Source organism: Euphorbia lathyris, chromosome 3, assembly GCF_963576675.1.
Source record: "Euphorbia lathyris chromosome 3, ddEupLath1.1, whole genome shotgun sequence".
NCBI lineage: Eukaryota > Viridiplantae > Streptophyta > Magnoliopsida > Malpighiales > Euphorbiaceae > Euphorbia > Euphorbia lathyris.
This window is the reverse complement of record NC_088912.1, coordinates 98,334,286-98,345,154: the sequence shown is the minus strand read 5'-3', so window position 1 is coordinate 98,345,154 and position 10,869 is coordinate 98,334,286. Positions and strand designations below refer to the sequence as shown.

The 10,869-nt window shown below is 36.3% G+C and overlaps 1 non-coding gene across 1 annotated transcript; it reads right to left on the bottom strand.

Annotated features, from left to right (window-relative positions):
- Positions 1 to 1,823: 1,823 nt before the first annotated feature.
- Positions 1,824 to 1,979, bottom strand: LOC136224996 (5.8S ribosomal RNA). The gene has a single exon (XR_010686737.1). It is a non-coding gene; the product is annotated as a 5.8S ribosomal RNA (ribosomal RNA).
- Between the last annotated feature and the right edge of the window lie 8,890 nt (positions 1,980 to 10,869).

Genomic DNA, 10,869 nt, shown 5'->3' with positions numbered 1-10,869 from the left:
TGAATTTAGACAAATTATAATGTATGTCACTTTAAACAAGTCCAGTGAACAAACGAATCATTATAAGCAAATTCAGGGGGTTAATAGGTCATTTTAAATAAATCTAGGTGGTCAATAAATTATTTTATATAAGTTGAGGGAGTTAAAAAGATACAATAAATTCAGAGGCCAATCAAACTTTTTGCATAAATTTATGAACTTTAGATGTACAATTAAGCCTTGGAAAAAAAAGAAAAAGAAAAAAAATCCTAGCTAATTAATAGCAAACATACCTAGAATAAATGTTATTTTATAAAAGACCACTTACTATAATATGGTCATAATATTTATTTGGGTCCCAAAATAAAACTTCAAAGCGAACTAACATTTTAAACTATCAAAATCATCAATCAAGTTCATAAACTAAATAAAAATCATCAATTGAGTCTCATTCTAAGAAAAGAAAAATCAATTAAGGCTTCATCGAAAATTATTCAGCAGATACTTTTTCCCAAACCCATTTGGAACCAGTACAGAGATCATTACAGTCCATATTAAATACTCAAAATTTCTGTTTTTAGGATAGGATAGAAACTCAATTAATGATTTTTATATAATTTAAGGATTTGATTGATGATTTTGATAGTTTAAAGTCCTAATTGATTTTGAAGGTTTAATTCATGGAGCCAAACGGGTGTCATGCTTATAATATATAGTATATCTAAGTGGGATTAATTAATGTAAAATAGTTGGATTAAACTAATGTCGGCAATTAGACAAATAATTTGCAATGGAAACCCAAATCTGGATTTGGCCAAGATTTCACCTTATTCACTAAATTATTGATAAACATATTGTATGGTACATCATGATATTCTCTGCCACATACAACAAATGGAATTTGTCAATTAATTTTGTATTCAATTTCATGTTGTTTGATTCCACTAAATGATTTTTAATTCAAAGTAAGATCTTGATTTTGATTGCTTCGATTAATTTTAAATATTGGTATATATAATTCATATAAGTAAAAAAAATGATTTTCATCGTAAAAACATCACAAAGCAACACACCACCGTGATTCTTCACCAGACGACTTGCTCCAATCGCACACATCAACAGAGTTTCAGACTCTGTTGAGATTTTGATTTTCTGATTGAAAGTTTGTTTTGGACTAAGTTTAGTTTTACTAGGTCTTTAGTTTGTTAGTGAGATAAGTAGTGAGATTTTATTGTTTCCTTTAAAATCTCAATTTTTGTTAGCATTATAAGCCTACAAAAAGACCATAAATCTGTGCAGAAATTGACAGATTCAATAAAATTGTTAGCACCATGTTTTGTTATTGATTTCTTTTATAGGCTTTCTCAAAAAATCCCAACATCTTCTCCTTCTCTCGCTATCTACAACAAAGTTCGGAGAAACTGGAGGCATCTTACAGATCAGTTTGTTTAAGTTCCCCTCTCAACTTGTTCTTCTTATTGTTTTGAAGTTCATTCTCTTTCAAGTTGTTGCTATCTTGTTGAGGAGAAAGAAGGATGTCTTACTTCTTCCTCCTCCCACCATCTTGTTTTCTTAGTTTTTTTTCAATTTATTTTAGTTGGATATATTTTACTGGATTTCTTAGTCCGTTCGAACTATATCTGTTGTTTATAATCTTTTCTTTTATAACCTTTTCTGATTTAGTCGTGTTTTTAATGATTTTTTTTCTGCTTTTTGTAGTCTTTTTTTTTATCGTGGCGTGATCGCGGAGGACTGAGCATTTGGGCCAACCGTGGGCTACCAGCATATGAGAACCAGCATCCGGCCCGCGCACACCCCCCTTGCAGGAGGTTGCTGACGCTGAGTGACATCTAGGCAGACGTGCCCTCGGCCAAAAGGCTTCGAGCGTAACTTATGTTCAAAGACTCGATGGTTTACATGATTCTACAATTCACACCAAATATCGCATTTTGTTGTGTTCTTCATCGACGCGAGAGCCGAGATATCCATTATCGAGAGTTATTTTGGTTCTAAAAATACGTGTTCCGTGCACTCACCTTTTCCAAGATGCACGAAGCATACGATCTTTTCATTTTCGATTCGTATGTGAAATTTTATTCCTTATTAATAATGTATTTGTAATTTTCTTATTTATCGAAATACTAGCAATTTCACTTAAAAAAAATATTGGAGGTGATAATTATGTACACCACCCATTAATATGACACAAGCCAACACAGATATATTGGGTTAGTGTTTTATTACAAAAGATAGTGACTCGTTTTTAGATATTAATTCGAAATTGATGTGAATTGTTTTGTATCAGGTTAGGGGCAAATTATTAGAAGTACCCGGTTTTCCATGTCAAATGAATGACCTTCTATATATACTTTAACACGTATAACACGGATCCACATATATTATAAGAGACATCACTATTTTAATTATTACATAGGATCACACTACACGTGTCCAAATATGAATTGATGACCTTCAAGTGACATAGAAAACCGGATGTTTAATATAAGAACTCCAGGTTAAGGTGGATTTTTACTAAACTGAAAATGACATATGAGTATCTAAAATTAGTAATAGATTCTTCTATATTTTATATATTACTCTTAATAGAAATATTAAAATTGGGCACTCGCCACTAAATTTTACTATTTCCACGGTATATATACTAAATTTTAAAACGTAATATAAAATTACTTAATTTTATACTTTCTAACACTATAGCTACTTAACTTTAATTAACGCCTCAAAATGATCGTTGATGGTTTCAAAATTAAAAAAAAATGAAGAATTTATGATATTTTGAGTAATTTTAATTCTTTAACCTTTTCGTTTTGAGGTCATATATGTGTTGGTTGGTCAAGACAACAAAGTGAATGTTTAGAGATTGAAAGCTCCAAAAATAGTGATTATGGAAAGTAAAAAAAACGGGTTCTGTGCTAAATGTGGTTCTGAACAACTTTTTTTTCTCAAACATTTTCACGATGAGGTCATAAACAGTCATTTTGAGACGTTAACAGTTTATCGAATGGAATATTAAAAAGTGTAAAGTTGAATGACTTTTATATTATATTTCAAAATTTAGTGGTCATACTGTGAAATGAGTAAAGTTCAGTGATCATCAGTGTATTTTACCCTATTAAAATTACATCAACAACAAGTTCCATAGTTTAATTAGGATAAATAATTTATTATTCAATATATTTTTAATAATACATCATTTAGTCCTTAACATATGTTATATTTTACATTTTAGTTCCTAAAATATTTGAATTATTAAACAATTTAGTCTCTCTATAAGGATTAAACTGTTGAATAGAATAAAAATTAAGGATTAAACAACGTATTATTAAATAAAAAAACTAAATAGTGAATTAAATAAAAATTAGAGACTAATAAATTATTTAGGCTTTATACATTACTAGCCTCCTGAATTTGTCCAAAATAGTAAATTGACTCTCTAAACTTTACAAGTTTCTCACCAGTTCCTTAAAATTATGTGTTATGCCAGTTATTTACTCTTTTAATTAACACATCATCCTTAATATGAGATGTGCATTAAAATTAAATGTGACTTATGAAACTAACATAAAATTAATCGATTGTTAAATAAGTTTTAAGTAAAGAATTTAGGACATTTATAATTAAGTTAATCTAAAAATTATATGAATATTTACATATTACCGTTAATAAAAATAAATAAAATTACGTGTAATATCTGAATACGATATAAAAACGACTCAATCATAATTGGATTAACTTAATATTGTGATACAAATTAATGTACCGGGTTAAAAATGACTCGTCAATAACTTGATTGTCTACATTTACATGAATTGTGAATAAAGAAAGAAAGAAACACCGCCGGATTTGAGGAAATTAGGATGGTATTGTGAAGAAAAAAAATTACGTTATTGCCTGAGCCGACTTTTAGAACATTACGGGATCAGTGGCGAACACATGATTATTCGATTGGGGGGCCAATTTTACACGTGCGTCTATAATTTTTTTTATTTAATCGAACTTGCTCAATTTTATATATATATGCGTGTTATAATTTGAATGGTCAAGAACCAATTTTTAAGTATTAATGTACAATTTCTCAAAATTAAGCTAGATTTCGTTTAATAGTCCTAACATGTAAAAAAAACTGGATTTAGGGAGGTTGAACATGTAAAAAAAATTTAAAAATTGATTTGAGATGGCCTACCAGGCCAAAAAAAAATAATTTGGATTTAGGGAGACCTAACAGGTAAAAGAAATTAGAAATTTGGATTTAGAGAGACCTAAAGCCAAAAAAATTTAAAAATTGATTTGAGATGGCCTACCAGGCAAAAAAAAATAATAATTTGGATTTAGGAAGACCTAACAGGTAAAAGAAATTAGAAATTTGGATTTAGAGAAACCTGAAGGCCAAAAAAATTTAAAATTTGGACTTATAGAGGCCTAATAGGTCAAAAAAATAGAAATTTGGATTTATAAAGTACCTAAGAGCATCTCCAATAGAGAGTGTTTAAAAGAGTGCCAAAACTTAATAAATAATTTCAAAATATAATATTTTATTGTCTCTTTCATCCATATCACTTTTGGCAACCTTTACTTAAAAAATGCTCAAATGGAGATTGCTTGAAAAATTACCATTATAATCCTATAAATTATTATTTTATTATAAATATTAAAAATAAAAGGCTTCAGATTTTATTATTTCTAGGAGAGAGACCACATATTAATAAGGTTGCCAAGAATTGGCAACTTTCTTGGTAACCACAATCACTCTAATATGGGCATCCTTTAAAAATTGACAAACCTGATGCCATATCAGCTGACACTCTTTTGGACACTATTTATTTATTGCTCTAATAGCCACAAATATTGAAATTTTGAATTTTAGACAAAACTAACATGTAATGAGCCATTTTGGGAAGGCTAATTCCGTACTCCATAAAATAAAAATTTGCAACAGGAGGACCGAAACTACCCAGGATCAAGGTGGTTCCGACGGCCAGAGGGTCCCGATCCCAGGCTCCCCTGTCTACGCCCCTGCCGGGTGATAAACAACGAAAGAAAGAAAGAAAAGATACAGGAAAACAAGATTCTCTTGAATGGGGGTGTCTATTTATGCTATTTGGATTTGTTCCCATTCACATTCAGAAATCCAGAACTTCAAAAAATAATAATAGAAACAAAAAACAGCCATTGTTAGTGCAGTCAACTTCAACTCTGTTAGACTCGATATGTTTGTTTTCTTTTGCACTTCCTATTGTCGGTGGAAATATATATGTAATTTTTTTTGCTGAGATATTGTAATTAACTCTATTTTGAATTCATATATTGATAATGTTTTTTTTTTTAAAGTTAATTAGATTAATAAGGAAGAGAAACAAAGCTCGGACATTATAAAAGATGGGACAAGATGGAAAACGGAAACACTGAGCAAAAGCATGAGCCAATACATTCGCTTGTGGCTGAGAGAACTTGACAGAGAAAGAGTCGTCATACATTGATAATTAATTGGGTGTTTGGTTGCTGCTTTTTGATCTCATGTTTGCCTTTTCACTTTAAAAATGAGAATTTTAGCTGTTTGATTAAACATTGTTTGACTTTTGTAGCTGAAAAGTGGCTTTTTTATAAAAGCAGATAATCATTGTTTTTGGAAAAACAGTATTTTTAAACTGCAAACAACAAACTGTAACAGGCAACAGCAAATAGCAAAATAGCAGGTAAAACAAACATACCAAAATGCATAATATTAGAATGTCTTAATTAGGGATGTTAACGAGCCGAGCCGAGACCGAACCCTGTCAGGCTCGGCTCGGCTCGATTAAATTTTTACTCGAGCTCGGCTCAGCTCGAAACTCGACGAGTCTTGAAATTTCAGGCTCGGCTCGAGCTCGAGCTCGAAAAGCTCGCGAGCCTGAAATTTTTAGGCTCAAATCGAGCTTCACACATTATGGGTGGGTTTTTGGATTGGGTTGGGTATTATGTATTTGGGCCCAAAAACTATTATTAGGTACTACTTAAAAAAAAGGTTATTTATTACAATTTTTCATATTTATTAATAATAAAATATATAACATATTATAAATTAAATATTAATAAAATATATTAATTAAAATATTCGAGCCGGCTCACGAGCTTTCGAGCTGAACCTCTCTAAGCTTGGTATTGGCTCGTTAATGTCTCGAGCCGGTCGCGAGCTCGAATCGAGCCCTGTCGAGTCGAGCTTTGACCGAACTTTGACCGAGCCGAGCTCGAATAGTTCGCGAGCCACCCTAGCTCGTTAACACCCTAGTCTTAATTAGAACAATAATCAATTAGAGTTTATTTTACATAGAGAATTTTTTAAGGTAGCCGTTTGTTTTCTTTTTCTTGTTAACATAGGGTTGCAATTATTTACATTAGAATTCATATCTGCAGCCAAAAGAAAATAGAAAACTGAAGTTAAAAAAATTATTATTTTTACAAAGTTCGGAGTAGCCCTATATTTCGGTAGGAGTATTTCCCTATCATCATTCCGGAGGGAGACACAATTAACTAGATATGGCATTTCCTAATAATCAAATTGCACAGTAAAACTCAAGATGTATGTGAGAGTTTCTTCTTCTTCGAACTGTCAGCTCCCTCTCATCCCTCAAAGTCCTAACACTCATAGGATCATCATTCCATCGACGGAAGTCTTCTTTCTCGACGGTGAAGTAAGACCAAGCTCATAAGATTATTATCCTAGGTCGGAACAAGTTGATAGGATCCCCCTCTTATTCAATTCTAGTCCTCGGGAATTTGCAACAACGAGATTTTTAGAGAAATCCCTTGACTTTCACTTTTCGCATTGAAGGTGAATGAGTTAACAACATTGATGAAAAGTGAATAAAATAAAAAAAAAACTTATCATCATGTCAAATTGTATAATTCTAAGTCTTACTCGACTTTATCAGACTTTTAGTACTTACAGCGGGAAAAATGGGTGAAAGGGAAGCTTTCAAGATAAAGGCAATTGAGGATGACTATGTTCACCCCAACCCAAAACCATTTGGGCTTGAAACCTTTGATGCTCTCTTTCTTATGAGACATAAAGCCCTAGTGGCGGGAACCCATTTCTAAATTTTCTAGTAACAGACATCATCCTTTATCTTTTTGGTACGTTTCCAAACTTACGGAATACCCCGGACCAAGTGGAGCATGCATGAAGGAGTAAGATGCTTCTTCTATTCTTTTTTGGGGCGCAACTGGGCCATCCTGGACTTGAACCAGAAACCTCACACGTGAAGTAAATCATCGCACCTATAGTGCAACCAATTGGGAGAGATTCAATAGATTCCTTTTCGGGAGCGATTCATCCTTCCCGAACACCGACACTGTAGATCCTCGCATATCTTTGCCCATGCCATCAATTTTAGCCAGTCATTGGGCAAAAGCTAAATATGGCACAACTTAAACTCATCCAGAACATCTACAACGTTAGAGGAAAGAGGAAACTCATGCCCAATTCTATCAATTAAAGCAAAATGTCGAGATGACCATTGAGCTCAGAATCCTTGTGCTTTTTTATCCGTTTTCCTTTTACCAAAAATCACGACACTTCTTAAGAATTAGGAGTGTGCATTTGCAATCCGACATTTGACTGGGACACGTGTCCTGTCGGTTATACTTTTTTTTGTAAAAAACATCTTATTGATCCATATGTCCAACTAATATTTAATACGTGATAACTGGTGATGAACTTTCGACCGGATTCCTTCCCTGCGGGGGGCGTCGTTAAGTTCGACGGGGGGAAGCTCCGATGTCAAAGTCAGTATTGGTATAGTGAATAAACTGTATTGACAAAGTAGGGTTTAGAGCGAGAATGTGTGTGTACCTCAGTAGTTTGGGATGCAATCTATTTATAGCCATATAGTCGTAACTCCTAGAAACTAGAGAGTCTCCATTACTGCCTCATTAATGGTGGTTACTGATCTCATTCAAGTATGACCGTTAGCTCATTAATGGGTTATTAGTTGCCTTTATTCGGAATCGGCTTTAGCCGTTCGACAGGCGGATCGATGCATGATGGTGGGTCTCCCGTAGGTTTGACTATGGATGGCGTGTGGTGGAATCTAGGTGATTCGCCACTTGGATGGATTGCTCGATACGCCATTGCTTCCCGGATTATCTGAATAAGCGGTCGTTTTGGTAAATATCCTCCTTGATCCCGTAGGAAATATCTCGATGTTATCAGAAGCCCCCCCCCAAAGTTCCGTTAAAGTCCTTTAGGGCTTTTGCAATTCCTGGCGCGCCGTCATAATGAGTCGCATTAATTACCACTCTGTTCAAGGCCATTCACTGCGCGACAGGTGTCCCGGACGCACAGCTCGAGGTAAGTGACGGTACCTTCTTCAACCTCTCTTTTTCTCTTTCTTCCTCATTTGCTAATTTCCTTTCAATTTCGCTTGAGTTTTTTCAAAGCTTTTCCGGCATCAAGAATCTTCAAAGCTTCCGATTTCCATGTAAGTGAACCTTCTCGTCCTGTTCTTGTCGTCATCTGGGTTTTTATGAGTTCTTCTTTTGGCTCTACAATTGAACTCTTTGATTTGACCACTTCCTCTGAGCCTTTGTTTAGTTGGACCTCTTCCGAGAGTTCTAATTCCTCTGAAAGTACGTCTAGTTGCGATTTATCTGAGTTGCGCAATTCGGTGAGGGAGAATAGGAATCGTTGCCCTCGTTTAATTAGAATCCAGAACCCTTCCGCCGTTGTAGCTCATATTGCTCCGATGATAGATCCTAGGACCCTTTCGGGGATGGAAGCTTCCCCTTCAACTCCGATTAGGAAAAATAAGCCTCGTGCAGAGATTACTTCATCTCGCATGAGCGCCGTGGATCTTACGGATTTGGCGGATCGCTATCCGTGGATCAAAAATTACGAGACCGAGTTGGCGGCTTCCCATCAGCGACCCGCCTGTCCCCCTAAGGGATTCCTGTCCGTGTATAGTAGTCATGTGGAGAGAGGATTCCGCCTTCCTCTTCCTCGGATGATGGGGGACATTTTGGAGTTCTTTGGGATCACTATCTGCCAGCTGCATCCAAATGGCTAGTTGGACATAGCTCTAGATTGTTACTTAGCTTCGAATCTGGGGGTAGTCTGTAATCCTCGTGGCTTCCGATCTCTTCACAAACCTTCGAAGCGTCAAACCGAATCTTTCTATACTTTTGCCAAATTCAAGAGTTATTCGCCTTTTTGCGACAAGATATCGAACATCCATCTCTGGGACGAAATTTTTTTTCTTTGTTAAGGTGAAAGAGGGAGAATCTTTGGGATTCCCATTGAATTGGAACGCTAATCCTCAACACATGGCTGGGGACTTGCGTATACTGACAGACAGTGATGAGAAAGTGGCGGATCTCCTGAAGAGCATCAAGACGGATGCTTAGACGTACGCCGATGCTCTGGAATTCATGATGAATGACATTCCTCTGGTCCGCCGTGTGGGGGATGTGATTACTTACGCAAAGTTTACACAACTTGATGAAGGTAACTTTGTTTCTTCCTTGATCCTTGATTATTATTTTTTGTTCCCTTGTCAGGGGTTTGTCTGAGGCCAGTCGCGCCCTTATAGAGAAGCGTAAAAAATAGAAGGAGTTGGAGGCCCAGAAAGATGCACAGGTGGCGGATCCTAGTAGGAGTTGTAGGAAACGCCCTGCGGAGGGTGCCGCGGATCCTCCTCTTAAGAAGAGGAGATCAGCCGCTGCTGGTGGAGAGAAATTACTGGTGGATGCCATGAAAGCTGTGAGGCCTAGGATGGATCTGGAGCAGGTATGTTTACTTTACCGCTTTTCTCCCTTCTACTATGGATCCTGATTTTGGCCTTTCTTTTCCTTGCGTAGGTGGTTAAGCCCGACTTGGGAGGATATTGGTTTGCCAAGTATGGTGATAAAGGGTCTCTAGGGAAGGATTCGGTTATCAATGACCTTGACGAAGCCCTTGGTCAACTCGACGAAGTGCGAGAGAGTCAAAACAAGTTCTTTGGATCAGCCCATGCCAAGATGGGGAAAAGGGATCTCCTTTCGATAAGCTTTATTTTCCTTATTTTACATTTTTGGATGAAAGGGTGATCTCTTTTGGGGAGATTTTGTTTTTAAATCGCCCTTTGCTTTGCCAGGCGTATACGCACATGCGGGCTATGGAGGCGGATCTACTTCAAGGGGTGGCGGATAAAGCCACCATAAAAAGGCTTGAGAAAGAAGTTGTCGTTGCCAATACAAATGTTGTTACCGCCATTGCCCTTAATGAAAGTAAAGATGAGGAGATCCGCAGCCTGAAGGAAAGGATGGCGGAAGATGCCGAGAACCATAAAGCCGCCCTATCGAACTCGGAGATTATGGCGGGTAACCGTGCTTATTACTACGGCGAGCGAATCATGGCCTATGTTAGGCTTACCTACCCCGAAATTGATTTTATGGATCCGGAATACATGGTCCCTGAGGTTGAGGATTGCATTAGGTACGACAAGATACCGAACGTTAAGGATTTCATCCGTGATCAAATTCGGAAGGAGCTGAATGGGTCGGGCGAGGAGAGCAAGCCTGTAGTCGACCATGAATTGGATGATCTGCCCGTCAGCAAAGCATCCAAAGAGGCGGACGACAAAGCCAATGACGCAGTGATTGATTGTACTGCTCCTCAGGCAGGAATTGTTGTTACGGAGAATGAGGATCCTCCAGAGAGTGCATCTTTAGAGAAAGACACTAAGGAGGATACCACTGTGAAGGTTTAGTCCCTTTGTGAATGTAACTAAGTACAATTGTTATTTTTGAGTAATCCTTTTCCAACCATTGACTTTACTTTATGCTTTATATCTTTCAGCAAGTAAATTTCTAGGTTTTAGGACTTATTTTGTTGGTTCAAGGCAGGTGGCCAGCCGC